A 21,712-nucleotide genomic window follows, 5' to 3' on the forward strand; every position below is an offset into this window, starting at 1 on the left:
AGCTGACCTATAAATATGTCCAGGAAGAAGTGTAGAAAATTTACCAGTGTGCAGAATAATTTATCCAAATCCTACTGATTAACTAGGTTTAAAAGCTGTATTAAATTTATCCCACCCTCCAGATGGCATTCAATGTGTGATGAACTAAAAATTGCTGTAATAACTGAAGTAATGTAACTGTACACCATAAATACTTAAAATCCCAACATGGAGAAAAAGACAGAGCTCAGTAGCAGTAGTTACAGTGTTTTATTCAGAAGAAATAAAGCTTGACTAATGAAAAGCATAACCACTGCTGGTGCAACTAATAGTCTAAATGATCTAGGCACCCCGTCAGCCTGAAGTAATAACAGAAATGTATTACGAAAAATTAAAAAATAAAAGTATAAAATATAACAGCCACTGAAAAAAGTAAACATTGCATATGAAAGTACAGGTCTAAATAAGAGGAAAAGCTGATTTTGGTACCAGTAGTAGCGGACAATATGAGTCTACATAAATTAATTCAATACAAGTGCGCGTGTCTAATGTTTTTCCATAGCCTGCCTTCACTGAAAATGGGACCTGCTCAGTTAGCTATGTTTTCTGTCAGTCAAGAACATATAGAGTGCATACTTGGCTGAAGACAACAAACAAGTCAAGGTTAGCATTCTTATCTTCAGCTATTGGCTACAACAAAACTTATGACCTAATTTTACTCTACAAGTGGAAAGAAGTGTAATGTACTGACCCCATCAGCATATGTGAGGCAGTAAGAATCCCAAGATACATAGGTACACATGTGTAACCATTTTGCAGTTACAGTCTTTTGATTTTAAGGCTCAAAAGTCACACACCCACACATACACTACAGCAGTTTTTAACAGAATGAATATTACAATATTAGCACTGGAAGTTTGAACTATCCTGTGCAGTTTACCTGTGTATATGTGTGAACCCAAAATAGAATGGTTATAGTGAACCCAGTAACTAAAGCTAATTTTAAAACTCCCTGCAGTTGTAATAAACCACTCACACAAAGTAAGTAGTTATGCAAGCAAAAAGAACATTTCAGATGCTGTACTGCATATGTAAATGTCACTTTACAAAGAAGCTCATGCTCACACAAAAGGACCTCCATGCAAAAAAAGTAAAATAAAATGAAACTCAGAGAGGAATAATTTTGGATAAGATGATCCTGGTAACCAATTCTATAGGATAAAAGAATTAAGTTTTCCTAATATAGGTGGAAATAAATGATCAATGAAGATACCTGCTGCAATGCTTTCTGACTTCATGTGGATAGCATGCCAGTAGACAACCCAGTCTAGTAGGAGTGTGCTATGTTATGCAGGGAGAAAGTTCACATAGCAAAATGCTTTATATAAATGCATTCCCATCTAAGGATGTACTAAATTTAACAAGTTAATATAAATGTTTTCAAACCTAGTTTGTGATTTACTCCGTAGAATGCATGCTCTAGGATATACTATGCACAGCCCAAGACAAGGATCTTTCTGCCTTAATGTCCGTTCAGAAATAATGCTCAAGCTTGTAGGATTTAAATCCTGAAATGAGATAAGTTTAGTTCTCCTGGAAATATATGTGGCCATCCTGCCATCAGACTCCCAAAGCCCAATGCAGTGCATGCATTCTGCAACCAACATGCTTTCACTTCCTGATCCTGCAAAACCACCTTACCCACCAACCCACAGACTGAATTTAGCCTCTTCCTCTCTCATCCTTCTTTTGAATACAGTAGAGAACTTGAATGAAGAAACAGCAAGACAACTTTGGATGGGTTCTAGCTTACTTCTTTCTATTACCGCTTTGGATAACTTATTAGCACTACAGAAATTAACTTTTCAGTTAAAAGAAAAAGGACCATGTTTTTCAGAGGTACTTCTACAGAAGAGAGACAGACGGTTTATCATTCTTTTAACCTGTCCCTCAGCTTGATTTTGGATACCTCTGAAAATACTACTCTGCACATTTGCTTCAATGAATGCATCACCACTTTTGAAGCAGTTGGTGTTTGCTTTCTTTTTCTAGAAAGGACAGCTTTTCAGAGTTCACTGGTAGAAGTTTAGTAAAGTATGAAAGCAAGCTATATATGAGTGCAGTGATGATAGCATTAAATTCTGAATATACTATAAATAAGAAATCTGATTTTAAGGGGGAGGTCAAAAGAATTGCTAAATCATATTAGAAAGTAGCAAGAAGGCAGTCGATTTTGTTTTAAGCAGCAAATAAATATATGCTGTAGACCACAGCTACAACAATCTATTCTCATTTTCCCTTATCTGGGGATGCAGTCTGCCAGCTAAGATATCCATCATGACCATTACAGCAGCTTCACTCTTAATATTACAGAATCTCCAGGAAAACAACATAAAGTACTGTTAAGAAGACTGACTACCACTCAACCAAACTTACCTTTTCAGAACAAACCTAGCTGACACAGAACATCTTAACAAGCTGCTACTTGTTAAGTCTCTTCAGGTGTTTTTTCTTGGGAGTAAAGATTTGAATGGAGCGCCCCTTAGACACAGTACTTTTAATTGCTCCACCATTGGTTGGCAGGACATATTTTACTAAGCTGTGATCAGTAACAACTGCTAAGCATTTAAAACTTGATCAAAATGCTCACACCTTAACTACTAGGAGACTATAATAACTTGAATCTGAGTAGTTTGATAGCTTTCTGGAAGGTCTCTACAAACTTACTAGTTTGTGCTTAATTCTAAACTAAGTATACAATACTACTACAAATATTTTTAAGTCTATTGTTCTACTTTGCCTGTGAAAAATACCATTTTATTGGTAAGTACATTATCACCTTCTTTTGCCAATTTATTATGAACTTGTACTGTAACACATTTTATAGTTGGAAAACTCTTACTTGGAGTTAGGGGGGAGGGTAATGAGATGTAAACCTGTAAACATTAGGTTGTATTTTATAACATTTTTAGGAATTATATTTTTAAATATGGATAGCTGTGTGTCTCCTTACAGATGCTAGTTGGGGGGTGTATTTAAAATGCTGTACAGTTGAGTTAGTGTGGTTTTGTTTGGACATGACATGTCTAGTTGTAACAAAAAAAAATGGAAACTGTTTTTATACAAATTAATGTATAAAATGGTGGGCAACATAGTTGAGAGGGCCACTATGTTTGCTTCGTATAGTATTTAAAAATAAAATTTTATATTTAATAACTGGGGAACATTAAGGGTACACTTAATATAAAGACGTTAGTAGTAACTTAAAATGCTTGTCTAGAAGAGTGTGGGTGATATGCTACAATGAAGAAGCTGGAGGGTGAGGTCTGTAGGTATAAAAGATCTGAACCAGTTAAAGGCACTGGATAACCTGGCTAGACTACAGATATCATTTGGCATAATCTGCGTATAGGTAGTCCCTCTTTTAATGTTTATGATTAAATGTTCTTTCAAAAACAAAGCCTTTTGTAAATTTTCCACACTAGGTATTTTTATTAAATGTTTTATTACATGCCAAAGCAATTCTTTTGTTTATTTTCTGTATTCTAGTGTACATGCATGTATGTAATATACAAGAGTGGGTGCATATGTAATTTTGCAGTTACTTTTAAAAGCACACTGGTGGCACAAACCTTTTTCACCCTTGCCTACTAGAATAATCTAAATACAATCCACTTGCATGCAAGGATGCTGCAGAAATTGAAGGTATGGTAAAATGTGTACCCTTGCCTACTAGAATCTAAATACAATCCACTTGTGTGATATACAAGAATGGGTGCATATGCAATTTTGCAGTTACTTTTAAAAGCACACTGGTGGCACAAACTTTTTCACCCTTGCCTGCTAGAATAATCTAAATACAATCCACTTGCATGCAAGGATGCAGCTGCAGAAACTGAAGGTATAGTAAAATGTGTACCCTTGCCTGCTAGAATCTAAATACAATCCACTTGTGTGTAAGGATGCTGCAGAAATTGAAGGTATACTAAAATGTATACCAAATATCCAAAAAATCATCTGAAGATGTTTATTTTGGTCTGGGTTCAAAACATTAGCTGTAGTAAAGCTAATTAGTAGTGCATGCAGTGCTTTGTTGCAGTGAGTCTCCAAACTCATATAATGTTGTGTGTATAAATAAGCAAATATTCTGACTGTAGATTTGTAGTCTTTGGAGACTTTCTGTAAATATTTGTAGCTAATCCCTTCATAGTGTGTAGTTTCTGCTAGTGTTTAAATCTTTTATGTGGTTGCTTTGCTCTCACCTCGACCCCACTCCTATCCTAGCTCTGAGCACTTTGCAACTGTATCTGGTAGTACATTTCAGGGCTATACAATCATCTCCATGCTGTTGCATTTCTTTTTATTTTATTTTTATTGTTTCTGCAAGTACTAGTTCATAGATTAGTAGTAGGCTAGCTGCCCTTGTGGGCCACTTTAAGCCTAGCCAATTGCCCCATGTGAGAATCAAACCTTATACCTTGTGTGTAAAAGGTAAGCACCTTAACCATTATGCCAACCTCACACCCAAATTCTAAGCTTATCAAGGATTTAAACCCAGGACCTCTCTCACACAAAGCAAGAATCGCACTCCCCAGACCAACAAGCCACGTAGTTTAACAAATAATGCATATGTATAAACTGCTTCAATATAATGCTAACCTTTAAAACTGGGCATCTGTTTTATTACCGTTCTCCATTTCTAATAGCCCGTCCCTCCATTCCTTTTATAATTTGGTCACTTGGGCTTGCTTTGTGCAGCACCCAAGATGTGGACTTTTCCACTGACAAGTACGATATAAAATTAACAAGTACTCTGGAATGTCCCTTTGTGTTGCCTGGGTCTACTTGTATTCACCGCTGTCTTTTGAGTCCATTTTATATGCATCTGTGTAGACCTGATTATTCTGACATTTATGTCCTGCTTAAAGGCACTAATGTGGATTCCACCTTTCTCATGCTTTTTACTTTAAATCTCAGCTGTTGCTTTGAGTGTAAAACACAGACTTCAAATCTCTTAGCCACGTACATGCCTATATCACAACTTCCAGATACATGTGATCATTGTAATGCACATGTGGGGTGTGTGATATACCATGCAAGAAATATTATTTCTTAACTAACCACTGTTTTCTGATGTCCTTTATAGCTTTGAATCCCATACCATATTATTTGCAGAATATTGATCATTGTGATACAACATCAGAATTATTGCCACTATCCAGATAATGCCAGGTTCAAAGTGCTTCTGATTCTAGTCACAAAGTTAATCAGCAACACCTAAAAGGTTTACAGATATGCCCAGTCTTCAGAGTAGACTATTTTTGTGCTCTCAAAATGATGGGGGAGTGGACCAAAAACACTGTACAGTGAATGTCTAATACTTTCACTTTTTGCAGGGAGGCAAGCACCCTGTTTGTGTGTACCAACTCTTGAGATCTCCATACCGTGGAGAAAAGGGAATATTGACTCCATGCATGTAAGCTTGCATTTTTGATCACTTTAGTGCCACTGTTCATCCGGCAGTTACCAGAGAGGGTTAAGGCTGTGACCTACAGTTCCTATAGTACAGTGTATTAGTGCCACTGTTCATCCGGCAGTTACCAGAGAGGGTTAAGGTAGTGCCACTGTTCATCCGGCAGTTACCAGAGAGGGTTAAGGCTGTGACCTACAGTTCCTATAGTACAGTGTATTAGTGCCACTGTTCATCTGGCAGTTACCAGAGAGGGTTAAGGCTGTGGCCTACAGTTCCTATAGTAGTGTTTGATTCTCTCAGCCCTCATTTGCTTAATGTGTAACCTTGAGCAAGTCACTTAACCAGACATTTCCAGGTTGCCATTGAAAAGGGACTATATCCAGTGTCATACTCGGGGAAATGGGAGAACATTTCTCTTGCGCACCTCTTTACGACTACACCCACCATCCCCTACCCCAAGTTTTCTTTGATAGCTTCTCCAGCATGGAAGTAATATATATTTTTGTAATAGATGCCTCCAATATCTCCTTGCCAACTTTCTGTAGATATTTACTTTTTTTTGCTTACATGTCTTCTCTCTCACATTTCCTTAACCTCTTACTTTCCCTCCGTTTCATGTTTTCTCCTCCTGCTGTACTTTGTCTGCCTTCCATTAATTCCAAATGTGGCTGATCAGAAGGGTTAGATAGCGGACTACCCTATTAAAAAAAAAAAAAAAAAACTATTGCCTGTAGTGCTGAGGTTCCCCTAAATCACAATCGGATGTGTTCCTTTTTTTTCTTTGTTTTATAGGGCTATTCATTATTGTAGCTCTCCAGAGTTCCTCTTCATACTGAATGCTGACCTGTTCATTTTGCTTTTATTTTCTACTTTTATTATCAAACTCATTCCATTATACCTTTATGCTCATGCTGAATAAATATTGCTGCACACCTACCTGGTCCTTTCCCTCCTGACTATTTAAACCTAAATATATTGTCTGCATTTCCTACCTATGTCAGTCTGTCGCCCTCCTAAAAGCACTGATGTCTCAACCATTCACTGAATTTTGAAATTCTTATTGAACTACTCCCACTTCTGCACTGGCAGCACTTCAGAGAAACCTAATGTGGTGTATCCTTCATGCGTTCTCCTGTATCAATGTGTATAATTGCATGGTGTTATCCCACTATATCAAAAGTTCAACTGTTTGCTATGTTACATAAAGTAAAAAGCAAATTCTTAGGATGTGCACTCATGTCCTCTTGGATATGTTTGTGTCTTTGCCACTTCCGCATTGGATCCTTGCCTTTGTGGGCACTGAACTATAAATTATCCAAGAGAAGAATGGTTATTTGACACTCAAGATTAAAATGGTTAGTCACATTCCACAGTCTTGCACTGGCTGTACCAGTTCTGAAGCCATGGAACCGTTGGGTGGGGGCATTTTCCCTTTACTCACAGGCTGTGATTTCCCAGCTGAGTGGAAAGGGGGTGCTGGTGGCACCTAAATAATACTGACATTGTAAGAACAGTGTTTTATGGCTTGGCATTTACATTAGTGGCCATGAATCTAAAATGTCATGTAAATTTAGCCTGAGCTGTCACCCCCCTCAAACAGAATTTAGCAGATGTGGACATTTGAGTACAACAACTCTACCCCATGCTTACTTTTGGAAGGTCCAGCATCTCCCTCCAGCCAGTGCTATTAAATTCACACCAACTCCTATATTGACCTTGTACCTCTTAAACACTTGCCACAGCAATGCTGGAGAAAGCCAAAATGGGTGGGGTGAGGGACAAAGGCCCCAAATCAGGGATGGATTTTGCATATTGGTCTTAACAAGTTGGTACAATAAAGGTTTTGCACTAGCATGCCTTTTTATGAATGATATAAAGTCTCACCTTATTTAGTGACAACAATCCTCAATGGTTTGCCAGAAATTTTGTGGAATAGGGCAAAAATTGAGGTAAAAATCAGGATATTCTGGGGAAATTGTAGACTGCTGAGAAATGAGTGACTCCGTGATCAGCTGTCAGCAAACTTGCATTTACACTTTTTTCTGAAGTCTCATCCTTGTTTCTAGCTCCATTTTGGTGTACTCGTACCATGTTTGAAAACTACATCTACTTGGGCACTATTCTGAGATACTTGTATTCTGTTATATTTTCTCAATCTTCTCTTTCCTCCAGACTCTGCATATTGAGCTCTAGTAGTTTGTATGCTGCAAATATTAAGCTACACATAGAAGTCATGTTTTCCATGCCTTTTAGTGACACTATATTCTATCGGAGGTTTACAGAACTGGGCACATTACTTTGTAGGGTCCTTTCAGCTGTCCATGTAGAGGAATAATGAGCTTTTTTCCCCTGGTGGTGCTTCTGCCAATGTACTGGTTCATGCCTGTATTCATATTTGCTGTTTAGGTCCCATTGCATGGTTAACTCATCAATATTAATAAGGACTCTCGTATCCATTTCTACTTAGTATTGCTTGCAGTCTGTCTCTAGGACATTAAAAGTAATTACCCAGCTCTGTCTCTAGGACATTAAAAGTAATTACCCAGCTCTGTTGTGTGGAAGGATTGTAATCCTGATCTGACCTAGAGGATCCAAGTTTAAATATCCTGGATACTGGGAGAGCTGGACAGGGAAGGCTAGGAGCTGGTGGCTAGTGCTGCCTCACTTTAAAAAAAAGTGGTGGTCTAGCTGTTGCAAGCAGGTGATAAAGCTGCATCCACTAAGTGGGGGACATAGGCTTGGCCACATCGTTGATATCCCTCCTTGTCTGGATTTTGGAAACGCTGACCTTTATGAGGAGGTCATAGTACCCTGCAGTGACATGGGTAATTGTGCCAACTGCCATTGGTGGGGATAGGACCTAAAGTTAGACAGTCTCACTGTTCACATTGCCTGATGTAAGCAAGGGCACAAGCATCCCCGTGAATGCCTGGATGATGCCCCCCCCCCCAGTCTTGTGTCTCTTGGGTTGGACTTGAGTGTCTGAAGAATGACTGTACCTGGGACAATGGGGCTGACTGATGGTCAGCAGACATGGAGGTGTGGAAATTTGGTCTGGACTGGTCAAGTAAGGCTACTGCTATACAAAATTGAATTTCTAAGCAGTGCTTAGCTGACATTTTTTCTAACTTTGAAGTTTAAAGTATGTGGAATTCTATATCCATCAGGACATCTCTTGAGATAGATATTTGCCAGCTGAACTTGGCCAGTAAACAAATGTGATGCACCTAAAATATAACTTATTTGAAAGGCTTTCCCCCCCCCCCCCTGTATTTTCAGCCACTTATGGCAGTCTGGATCCTATTGTCCAGCCAAGCCCTCTTCAGATCTGCAAAACTTTTGCAGTACTGTAATTTTGACTGGAATCTTAAACATAAGTTTAGTTACTATCCTGGTTATGAATTTCTAGTCCATAACCCACCTGGCTTCAAGGTATGCCAAATGTGGTGTTTGGCAGTGGTTCTGACAATTGGCTACACTTCAGAATGGCTCATGAACACTTTCAGCCCCTGCCATACTGCTACTCTTCAGGGCAATTATATGTTCTTTCTTCAGTAGCCTAACCATTATCCTATGATTAGAGAAAGATGCTGATTAGTCCTGCCCCCCCCCCCCATATTGTCTCCTCCTTTTTTTGTTTCTGGATTGTGTGAAGGGACTCTAATGACAACTTTTTTTACAGGATAGTATAAAAAGTTTCCTTTGTACATACTCAAAATATTCATCTGGTAGTTTGGGGGGGTTGTTACAAGGGAAGTGCAGGATCATTTCTGTCTAATCTCAGTAGTATTTGATTAGAATGATCTGCTTTTAGTTTGATAGAATATTATTCTATTAGTTTGAATCATAATTTTCCTGAATATGTCCTGCTTTGACTGGATTTACTGCTATTTGATTTAAATGTCATTGCAAGAACAAATTTCACTATTTTGTCCAACAGTTTCAGCTGGCTTGCTGATTCTGGAACCACATTATCTGATCTACAAAATGGCCTTACATAAACAGATGCTTGTTGCCAGAGCCATGGGCTCAAGCTCAATGCCAAGAAATGTATAGTTATCCCCTTTGGGGGAAAAAGCATGTACCCATGAATTACCACATAGGTGGCAGTACACTAAACAGTGTGATAGAGACTTGGGGACACAGGGCGACAGTGAGCTCCCCTTCGATAACCACATTGCCACAACAGTCAGGAAATCTATGTGGCACACCTCATCACAAAGGGCTTTTCATCCAGAAAAAGAGGTAATTGTCCCACTGTACTCATCCTTCATTAGACCCATTATAGAATGCAACACCCCATTTGGTATGTATCTGTCAAGACATCTGCAACAACTGGAAAGGCCACAGAAATACCTCACTAAAAGAATCACGGGCCTAAAGCAGATGCCCTATGCTGACCGTCTAAAAAAAGCTCCAGCTATACTCTGTTGCGTCTTCTCCAAGGCAATGTCTGCTTAACATACAAGACCATGTCCAACCCAGAGATGTTGGACATGCTACACTTGAAGAAATCACAATCCCTCAGAGCAACACTCTCCAGGGATCTAAGCCTCGTCATCACAATGAACAAAACATGCTGGAGGGATAATTTCCTGACCCAGAGACTCCCCAGACCCTGAAATAGACTGCCCATTCATGTCAAGCAGAGCCCCTCTTTGGTCCTCTTCAAAAGGAGCCTTGATTGGATGGGAGATCAGAAATTCTGTCACCCTGATAGACAGAGGTCCAGGGAAGTAAATATTGTGGGAAGAAATAGCCAGGGAATTGTTATGGCTAGGTTATATAGGCCCTAGGGCTGAGCCAAGTACCAACCTATGATCATTTGTACTACTGCCATAGTATTCTCCATATCAAAACAAGCCCAAAACTCTTGCAAGTGTCAAAGCATGGTTTTAGCAAAAACTTTGCCTGGATGTGGGTAATTTGTTTAAATTTCTTTACAAGGATGAGCCTCCAGGCAAGTTGGTAAACCAACCACTGCCAACACCCAGTCATGGTTTATTGCTGTTCACTCTCTTGTATCATATTATGCAGTGTTTCCTTGAGGTTGTGTATTTTTACATTAACAAGAAAATAGTTCCCAGAAAATAACATAAGTTTAAGCCTGAACATATGGCAAAGACGTATCACAGTGCTATAGACATATGTAGAGATATCACTTGTATAACTATAGCAAAAAAAGTGCAAGCTCCTTTATAGACAAGCAAAATGGTAGTTTTCCTATACAGAATTAAAATTAACTACGCCCAACACACAACCAGTTTTCAAAGTAGTACAATTTACTTCCCCTTGCTGCTCTGGTGGTAGATTAAAAACTGTTGCTGTTTAATTTCCACTGTCTTGCTTTTCAGTGCATTGCAAAAAATGGAAAACTGTATGCTGATTTTGTTGAAGTGCATCAGTGAATCTGTTGTCCTTTATGATCAGGTTGCTATTGTCTGTAATTTAGCTGTTCACTTTTGAAGTGAACATTTCTATTCATAACTTAACTCGGGGTAGTGCTGGATTTATCTCCGATAGGCTCTGTCCAATCAACATACACATTTTTGTTTAATTTTTGGCTTATGAATAGGTTTTGAAAACAACCCCCAAGTTGGTGTCCCCTTTAATGGGTGTGCACAAACCCCCCCCCCTTTTTCTGTGCTGTAAATATTTGACATTTTGAAACTATTACTTTAGGTTCTTAAAAACAATTCTCCAAGATAAGTGGTGAGGAGGCTAGTGTAGTGGTCCTTTTCTGTGACTTTCACAGTGAGTACTTTAAAATCTTTGGGTCTCCTGTACTGGAATGATTGCATTTTGTACAACCATGCACATCACACCTGCAACTTTCTTACTCCAAATACTCTCCATAACTTCCCTTATACCCCACCCCTACACAACCTCTCTACAGGTCACTAACTAACCCCCCTGCACTTCTTACATTCTCCTCACCTCTACCAAACCAAGGACTCTCTCCTTTTTACCATAAAGCTTTTCACCTACCCCAACTATCTTACCCCATCCATCACAATCCTTATGCCTTCATTCAGCCATAACTCTACTGATCCCCTCTAAACTTCTACACCACATCCTCAAACTTCTCTATCCTTCTCTCTAACATCCACCCAAAGACCCCCTGCAAACCAGCATCCATGTCAACAGTCAATCCCTGACCCCCTGCAAACCAGCATCCATGTCAACAGTCAATCCCTACTCCCCATGAATCTCTCCTTTTCACTACCATTAATGCCCAAAGCCTATGTAACAAAACTGCCTACCTTCCATGCCTGGCTCACCCATAACCACCCTGACATAGTATCAGTCACCAAAACATGGCTCAAACCACATCTGAAAGACTCAACACCCCTCCAAACTACAGAATCATAAAGCAGGTGGAGTAGATTTACTTGTTTCCTTCTCTCTAACAGTAAATCCTTATACCAACCATATACCTAAATTCGGTTCAGTTGAAATAACCCTAGCCCTCCCAAAAAAAAAAAAAACATGGCTATAGCTGCTCTATATATCCCACCTGGAAATAACACCCCCCCCCCCCTGGAAATAACATCCCCCTTCTGGAAGAGATTTCTTGGCTCTTGGCTAATATTGCCAATGAAACAATCCTCTTGTGAGACATTGACATTAACTGGACTTTTATTCATTCATCACTCACCTCCTCCCAGAACGTCAACTTGTACAACTTCTCTCAGTTGGTCAACTGTCCTACTAGACCTAACAAAGACAATTCTGCAGGCAGCATTCTGGACTGGATATTAGTCTCCAACCCCAACAATATTTCTGACAGTGGCACTTTGCCAGATTCCCTCAGTGATCACCTACCTGCCTTCATTCATTGCACGCCTTCCTACCTACACTTACAGCACAAATGTATCTTAACCCACAATCCTTTTCCAGTAGCCTAAAACAGATGAATTGGAACCCTCTGCAACTTCTCTTGACAATGCTGTTACTTCAATACTATTAACTACAAAACTACTTTGCCCCTCCCAGAACAAAGAGCAAAAATCATTACTGCCCCCTGGCTTTCCAAAGAAACATAACACATGTGTACCTGAGAAATTATGGAAATGCCACCTAAAGTGCAAAACGCCCAACTCCCTCACAGAATACAGACCACAGAGTTAAAAAAAATTGCTTCTGACCACAAGTCCTACAGTCTAAGCTTCAAAATAACCAGAAATCCAATCCTAAAAGGTTCTGGAATAGTATCTCTACCTTCATTCCTGGCCAAAGACCATCTCTTCCCTGACCCTACCTCTCTAGACCATATCATAAGCCACCAAATTTAACTCCTTCATAGACTCTATTGGCAAGCTCACCAAAATTTTCCCTCAGAACCTCCTGTTGTCTCCTGTTTAGACAACCACCTGCTTACCCCGATGCAACATGGATTCAGACCTGGACGTAGTACCACCACAGCCCTACTATCCTTGCACCTTAAACCATCCCTGTCCCTGTGATTCTGGAAGTATTGTCTAGTCTTCTCTTAGACCTATCTAAGGCCTTTGATACAATTTCCCATGGCCTACTTCTATCTAAGCTCCCCCTTTTAATCTCTCTACCTCCTCCTTGAATTGGTTTTCCTGTTCTCTCTGATGGGACAACAAGCTGTCAAATGGAATAACTGCAACTTCCCCCTACCTTGACACTCTTGCGATCCCTCAAGGATCTGTCCTGGGCCCACTTCTATTTAATGTCTTCATAAATGACTTCCACCAATGCATTCCTAATGCCAAACTCTTCCAATATGTTCCGTTATTTGTTCAGCAGAATCCCTTCCTAAACTCATGCAAATTGCACAAACTGCCTTCAACAGCACTGAGATTTGGATGCAAAATAATCACTTGGCTCTTAATGCATCCAAAACAGAACTCATGATCTTTACCCCTTCTAAAAATACCAAAATAGACTGACTCGCTTCTATATAGTAAGCCAAAACACAACTCTCATCAAAACAGTATCTCAAACTAAGCTCCTCCCCTTACCAACCTGCAAGCAAAGCTAAACTGGCATCCTGTTAACAATAAAATCTCCAAATTTGCTACCAGCTCAAAATCCTCTTCCCACCATTGTGACTCCTTAAACTCCCTGAGCTGGTTGGAACTCCCTAACTTTCTCCTATATTCAACTCCACTGCACATAATCTCATTTTCAACCCTTCTCTGTGCCCCTCCCTCTCCTCTATCCTTACTATGCACCTCCCTGACTGAACCACTACGCACCTCCCTGACTGAACCCTTGGATCTAATAATCAAAGCCTCCTTGACATGCACAAGCCATCACATACCCCTGGGCAACTTCTTTCTCCCTTGCAAGAAAATGGAACTTGGTACTACACCATCTTTCCTCTTTCCAAATCCTTGCTCCAGTCATATCTCTGCAATACCTCCTAACTTTCTCCTCTCTTATCCTAGCTTAAGTAGGCAATCTGCCTGCCACATAAGATAAAAAAAAAATCTGTTCTCTCTAGGGTTCTATATTACTTGTGCAACTCCACTCTATTGTACAACACTATGTATTAACTACTACTAGTTTACTTTTGGAACATACTGTAGTAACTCTTGGCATTATTTGTTAATCTCTTGCATGCACATATGATGGAGCTGTCAATGTGTTAACTCTTGTATCAATTCTTGCTGATTTTTGTACATGTATACTATGGAGCTTTTCTCCTTGGGCCTCCATTGAAAAAGGGCTCATCTTGGCCCAAAGGACTTTTCCTACAGCATGCTTCAAAGTTGGTCCTAGCCTCTAGTGCTGACAAATCTTAGCTCTGCATCCATTGTTAAACCAAAAGTTTGAACCTATGGGACTGTGCATCCTAGCCTCTCCTTGTGCAACTGATGAGCAACAAGTCTGTTGCACAGTGTGATTGTCTGCCTAAGGCTCTTCTGGCACATTAGAAATCCATTTGCTAGAGGAACAATGGCAAGCAGTTGCTGCTGCAGTCGCTGGGAGTTGCTTTGTTTCTCTCCAGTTATGGCAGTTTTTACTGCCTTCTATATTTGTAGCCCCCCCCCCCCCCCACCCGTGTCTGTTCTCCATGTGACAGATAATAGGCCACTTTCTTTGGCAGGATAACACCAAACACTGGCTGCCCTCCAGATATCCATAAAGGGTGATGGGCTTTCTGAATAATCTACCCCTGCTACCATTGCATACATGACCACATTACAGGTATAACACCTTTGCACTCTTGTTTTTAATGCCCGTTGGTATTTGCAGGTCTGTCCCACCTCCCCATTTAAGGACTGATGGGGGGGGGGGGTATGCTTTACTGTTTTAAACTGCTCCTTTTTCTTTGCAACGTTTTAAGTCTGCTGGGGGATCTGAGGTTTCTCAACTCAGATGTGGCTGGGAATAATGCCATTTAAACATTTGTTTACAGAGAAAGTCTGTCTGGGACATTGTCCATTTTCAGCAGACTCCCAAGGAGAAATGTCCCAGACCCATGTCTTTGGACTGTAGAAGGAAATCGGAGCACCCAGAGGAAACTTGCACAAATGCATGGAGGACATGCAGACTCCACACAGCATCCTAGCTGAGAATCTAACTGGAGAACCTCTTGCTGTGAGGCAATGCTAACCGCTGCACCACAATTCCTGAAATAATAATGTATGCCTACTTGATTTTTGTTCAGCTGTTTGCATAGCTAAAAACACCAGCTTCTTGAGAGTGTTTTTCTTAAATAGCTTGTTGCTACTTCAGGAAGCATGTACATCTGTCAAGACCTGGTATTAAACAGTAGTTTCAGAACAGAAGGTAACCTGTATCTGTGGCCAGCCCTTATGTTCTGCTGGAACCTACCCTTAACCATACTACTTAAAGGTCTTGCCTTCATTTTTTTAGAATCCCCCCCTCCCATTTTGACACTGGACACTAATGATTGTAGAAAGTAATTTTGGCTTCTTGTCTTGACTCCTTTTGTACAAAGTGAGTTAAGTGGAATAAGTTGATTCTCCCTAAAGCAATGTGGTTTAGGATTACCTGATTTGAATGGATACTTCAAACCTATGCAGTTAAGGCTCACACATGCAACTCAAGCTGAAAGTGCTAAGAAAGGGATGATGAAAGGAGGGTGGTGGAGTATGACCAATGAGGAAGACAGTAAGATTCTTTTGGATGCAGATTCTTTAACAACCAGTAAAGAATAGTATGTTCATAAAGCTGCAGAAAGTAACTAGAACTAAGCTATCTTGGTAATGGATAAAGATTTTGCAAATATGGAAGATGCAAGCAGGGAATATAGAAAATAAGGAAGAGGGGACTGTAATTTGGAAGCTTTGCCAACTTTCTCCATGAAGAGGGTGGCCTAATGGTTAAGGTGTTTGCCTTACAAACACAAAGTACATGGTTTGATTCTCGCAGGGGATAATTGGCTAAGCTTAAAATGGCTCGCAAGGGTAGTTAGCCTAGTAGTAACCTATGGACCTATGAAGACACTGGAAGCAAATAACCAGCGAAGGAAAGTACAGGAGAATGAGGCCAAGCAAAAACTCTAACTACAGGTTAGAAACTTCTTCCCCATTAGGGATTATCTGAATAAAGGGAAAGGGATACTTTATAAAGACCAGCTCTGGCAGAATGTTTTCAGCTGAAGGATAATGAGAGCATGTAAACATGCCTCTCGGATGTCCACATTTTTACCTCCTGTTTTTGATATTTTTTTCCTGTGTAATTTTCTGTCAAATCCTTCACTAAATGACAGACTTTTGAGTTTCAGACTACATATCCTTTTGAAAATGTAAGCTAATGTAAAACCTACAACTAGAGGAAGTTAGAAAGAGGGACTGGAGAAGCAATTTACAAAGGAACAATGGAAGAACATCTGTATGGCTCCCAAATATGCGACAAAAGTCCAGAAGGTTTAGGAGTTTGGCTTGGATGTGTTGGCAAAAGTATTTTGCTCCCCAAACAAGCTGCAGATAATGTTTTCCTTGGGTAGATGGCAAACTAGAGGTGTGATGAAACTGGGAGTGGTTTTGGGGGGTGGGAGAACTGTAATGAAGTGCACAGATTTTTTTAAAACTTCTGTACAGAGTACTCTAGTGTAGAAATGGCAGTAGGTAAGGACATTGGCTACCTGTCTGCACTCAGCTGAACAAAAAAAGGCAAAATACAGAAGAGGAAATCTTGAACATTGCTCTTTTTTAAATTTGTGTTTTTGTTTGCTTTTGCAAGGGGGTGAGCCCCCTTCCAAAACTTGTACCAACTCAATAAGACAGCCATACCTTGGTGAAAAGGAGTATTCGAAGAAATAACTGGTAAAAGTGTGTTTTTTTTTTCCCCAATTGGTCTTTATAGTTTGGGACTCGTTCATGTGGGTCCTGACACTTCAAATGGTATCAAAGGAAATTATTTTGAGCTGAGAGGGATTTGAATTGCCTATACAAAGTAAGAATAATGCTACTGGCTGCCAAAAAAGCAATTGCCAGAAAAAGGACATCAAAACCAACTATATAAAAAAACTGTAAAGGAGATTAACTAGAGGTGGAATCTTTTTAGAAAAGGGAAGGAGCAAATTATGTAGTAATACATAGAGAATAATGTGGGAGTAATACATAGAGAATAATGTGGGAGTAATACATGGAGAATAATGTGGGAGTAATACATGGAGAATAATGTGGGAGTAATACATAGAGAATAATGTGGGAGTAATACATAGAGAATAATGTGGGAGTAATACATAGAGAATAATGTGGGAGTAATACATAGAGAATAATGTGGGAGTAATACATAGAGAATAATGCTCAGGAGGAAGAGTGAGGTTTAAAGGAATGCAGGAATTATTTTATGAAATGTTGATTACATATGTTCTTACAAACAATGGTTCAATCTATAATGCATAAATTGTACAAAAAATAGTTTTCCTATTGATGCATATGTGCTTATGTCTTGTAGTAATTTTAATGTTTAAAAAATGAACCCTTTAATAAAGGTGTTTAACAAAATGAACCCAACTTTTTAAAGCCACACTCATTTTGAATGACTGAAGGTCTATAAATTTTTGGCCAGAAGGCTGTGAAGGCCACCACGGTCAGATAAAGGCAAAATTCCCAACTGTTTGGGAAAGTCATACATGAGCATTTTTTTTTTTTTTGAGCAGTGGATTTGTGCTGCACTTCTGCCATGCAGGTCAGGTGATGACCAGGCTAAGCTGTCTAAAGTTTTCAGGAGCTTGTCCCTTCCAGAGTCTTCAATAGCTGGTACTTGGCAAGCACTTCCCATTTCTGTTGAGTAGCTTGTCATTCATTTAAATTCATGTTCTTTTGTATGGTATTCATGTAACTTGTTGTTTTTGTCCAGTTCTTGCTCATTACTTTGGGGTGGTGTAGTAATCATCCTTTTAACTTTAAAAGGCACACTGCTATCTTGAAGGAATGAGCGCTAGTTACAAAATCTGAGCAGGTTTGAACTTTATACAATTGAACTTTTTAGTGTACGTAACAAATCAGTCCTACTGAAACTGGACTGAGTTGCCAGTGGAGGGAACAGTGAGCCAGGAGAGTTTTGGGAAAATCAGATGTAGTAGACTGACTATGGGGTTGTTTAGGTGTTTCCCTATCAAAGTAACTTTCATGCTGTGTGACCTCGGTTTGATACTTGTGTACTGCCCACAGTTCTGGATGTCCCTGTTCTTGTACATTGGCACTCGTATACTTATTGTAGTCTCTCTGTCCGAGCTCTCTCTCGTTTTCCTGACTTAATTTTCCTTGGTGCTGTTCTTACTACTTCTTCTTGGGTGAGCTCCTCTTTCATCATAGGCTGTTTTAGCTGTACAGCTTCTGTAGGGCTTTCTTCATTCCAAAGTTGGCAGTATTCCTTCCATCTGCCTTTGATTTCCTGTGCAGTTGTTGGCATCCCTTATGAAGGTTGTCTGATCATCATTCTTTGTCTTCGCCTTGCAACCTGTTGGGACTCTCTCTGCCATTTTACAGTGTCTCTTTCCAGAAGTTTGTAGTGTCTGATGCCTTGTTCATTGCTATTGCAGCTCTTATCTTGGCCTCTTTTTGTTAGCCAACCAATATTTCTTCTTAGCCAGGTCTGCATTTATCTTCCCCTTTTCCTGCATTCCTTTCTTTTGATGTCTTCCTGGGCTTCTGCATTCCACCACCAGCTTTCCTTTCCCTTGCTTCCATACCTGGCTTGGCTGTGTATCTGTTCTATAGTCCTTACATGTACTGTTTTGAGACACTGCAGTTCAACCATCTATATGCTCCTCTTCCTGAGATGCTACAGACCTGAATAATTTCTTGAACCCTTGTTCTTTCTCTTCAGTCTAGTCTCTCACCTTATTGCCGCCTTGCAGATTGTGGCAACCAGCAGTTTATGCCGTGGGCTGATGGCAGTTATGACCAGTGAAACAGAGTCTACTTAATGCCCTTTCCTTACTAGGAGGAGGTCTAACTGAGTGAGTTGCATGTGATGTTGGCCACTCTTGTATGTGATCTTTATTTTCTCTTGCCAGACTATATGATGGCCACCATCAAGCCATTTGCCAGACAGAAATCTAGAATGATCTCTCCTTTTATTCCTGTTACCCCACTTATGTGGACCCAGACAATCCTTATGTCCTGATTTGTGCACTTGGGTCAAACCAATACCAACTCATGTCCTGCTTTATCTATTGGGTCCTGCAGCTGCTGGCTGAATGCAGTCTTCTCACTGTCATAACCCTACTGGGGGGCATAATGCTCTATCCCGCCTTATCAGACTCCTGTGCATGTGTTCTGATCTTCATGATTACCATGATGTGGTCTTTTTATTGGACCTTTTAAAATGGATACAAAAAACCCTCTGGCAGCTAGAGGTTGGCCATCTAGGATGGTGCACGAGTGTTATGACTTGGTGCAACACAGAGGTGATGGGACGGCTCCCCTGTTGTCTTTAGGGAGTAGAGTGGCTCTTCACTAGGTGTGAGATGGAAGCAGTGACTGGATGAGTTAATTTTCCTGGCCAACCTAAATGAAACCAGGAGAGATGTTGGTATCCTGTGCAGCTTATTAATATTAAAAAGAATAAAAGCAATTGCAGTCTAAACTGGAATCTCCAGAAATGAAACCTTTGAATGATTACTGGATATATCCAACAATATGCTTGAGTTGGAAATCAATATTCCCAGTTTGAGTACCCAGGGTCCTTGCTGTACTGGATTGGTCAATGAGTTGTATTGGAAGTGTACAGATCTTAAAATGGCAAAATAGTTTAATTGTGTAAGTGCCAAGCTCTGTTTTGAAATGTTCTTTTCAGAAGCAACGATATATTGGTCCCCAGGCCAACTTTGATGGAATGTTTGTAACTTGCTTTTATAAAAAGCAGTTCTAATATCTGCATCCACTGGAACCTAGTATTGAAAACTAACTTCAGTATAGTCTTGTGTTTTGCAGAAGTGTGCTCCCTTACTCCACAAAGTGCACTCCATGCCCCTGTTACCACATGAGCTCTACTAGCATAATTGCTGTACTATTACTTTTGTACAATAAAATCTTTTTTATAGCTGTATAATCCTGAAAAAGGTCCTGAAAAATGGCAGATTTATTAGGACCAGTTGGCTGGTTCCCGAACACTCCCTTTCCACCAAGTGCCAGAGGATATTGGAAAGAGTATGTAAGAACCATATAATCTACATTCTTGTTTTGGCACCTGACTGCATAACCAGTCTGTACCCACAATGCTGCATTGTAGTAGAAATTCTGACCCCTCAACTATGTCCACTTTCATTTACTACAACAGGGATTCTTTCTGACAGAAGCTGCACTCTGCGTAGAAATTTTGAAGCTCTTAAGAAGGGAGGAATTGTCTTTCCATGCTTGCCTTTCAGAGAGCCCAGATGGGTCATTGTTTTAATGCACTGCATTGGGGTACAATGTAGGATCTAATCTTTCACCCCTTTTGTATCTGCGTTTATTATTGCTATGAAATGTGCTCTTTGCATACCCAAGGATTCAGGTGTTTATAGTGGATGATGAACTGTTTGGTTACCACAGTGCTTACTCCAACTTCACAGGTGTTGAACCTCTGTAGCAAGATACTGGTGTGCTAGACTATCCCCCACCTGTCTAAATGAATCTATTGCAGACCTTGATGGTCTAACTTTTACTTGGTAAGTAGGAAGCCCACCTTGCCTCCCATACAGTGCAGATAGTGAGGCCCCCCCCCCCCAACAAGGGTGGAGGCTGGGCTGTGCATCAGAGGTCGGAGCAGGTCTACTTCTGTGGAAGCTCTCATCCTGTTGGACAAACTCCCATATAGTGCATAAAGGGAAGCAGTGTTCATCTGAAGCAGGGCATTCTTCCATTCCTCTGTGGATGTAAATTGGTAAGAGGAAACCCCCAATCCAGCAGTGGTTTGCATGTGGAAGTGAAATATTGTGGAGAATATGGTCTTGGACTTCTGCATGATGCTACAGGTAGCTGAAGATGCAGCCTCTCTTCATGGTGTTGGTGCTAGGCCTGTGGCACCAAAGGGTATGCTTTACACATTCCAAGATTTCTACTGGCACTAGGTAGCCCCCTGCCTCCACCTCAAGGTGGAATTTCTTGCCTGTATGGGTAAAGTAGCCCCCAAGTCTGCACTCAAAGCCAGAGCATGATTGGGGGTGGCCCGGTGCATGACAAGACCCCTTTGGCTCAGCCCAGGCTCATCGGTCTCTCCTACTTCACCCCAAGGGGTGCAGAATGCTCCACATCCTCCAGCTGGACCTCACTGACTGGGAAGAGAAGCTCTACCTGCCAGCCGTGACCCGCAGGGCCATGCCACGGGAGCCCTCCGCCAGTGGAAGTTGGTCGGCCCAATCGATCCAAGCACCTCATTAGTTCTTTCAAGCTTTTAAGTAAGTTGTTTCAACTTTCTGTACCCAAGAAGTTAACTTGAGTGTTTCTGCCATTTCACACTGAGCTAATCGGAGGAAGGGCACTGAACAAACTCAGATCTATAATATGTAAGATTAAGTATCATGTTTTTTGTTTAGTTTTGAGTTATAGCACTTTTATTGTCTGCTGCATACTTTTCTAGCTAGTTTCACTGTGTGAGGTATTAACTGGAAATTGTCTACATTTATTTAAGCATCTCTTTGGGTTTTTTGTTCTGATTTCCTGTCAAGGAGTGTATCCTATTGTTTCCCACCCTCCCTCCTTATTGGTATTGTGTTCTTATACTTGGTGGCTTGCAGTTGGCCGCTCCTACTGTAAATTTGATCTGGGAGACTCCTCCCTGGATTAGGTAGAATGAGGTAATGGACACTGGGAGTACATA

The 21,712-nt window shown here is 40.4% G+C and overlaps 1 protein-coding gene across 1 annotated transcript in view; it reads left to right on the forward strand.

The window, feature by feature from the left end:
* Nucleotides 1-2,508: 2,508 nt before the first annotated feature.
* LOC122798258 (histone H2A-beta, sperm-like) overlaps nt 2,509-21,712 on the forward strand; it is a 70,889-nt gene continuing 51,685 nt past the window's right edge. Inside the window, exon 1 of the mRNA XM_044067056.1 lies at nt 2,509-2,802. The gene's annotated coding sequence lies outside the window, so the exon portion shown is untranslated. The remainder of the gene's footprint in view (nt 2,803-21,712) is intronic.

This window comes from Protopterus annectens, chromosome 3.part1 (genome assembly GCF_019279795.1).
Source record: "Protopterus annectens isolate FY-2018-M chromosome 3.part1, PAN1.0, whole genome shotgun sequence".
Lineage (NCBI taxonomy): Eukaryota > Metazoa > Chordata > Ceratodontiformes > Protopteridae > Protopterus > Protopterus annectens.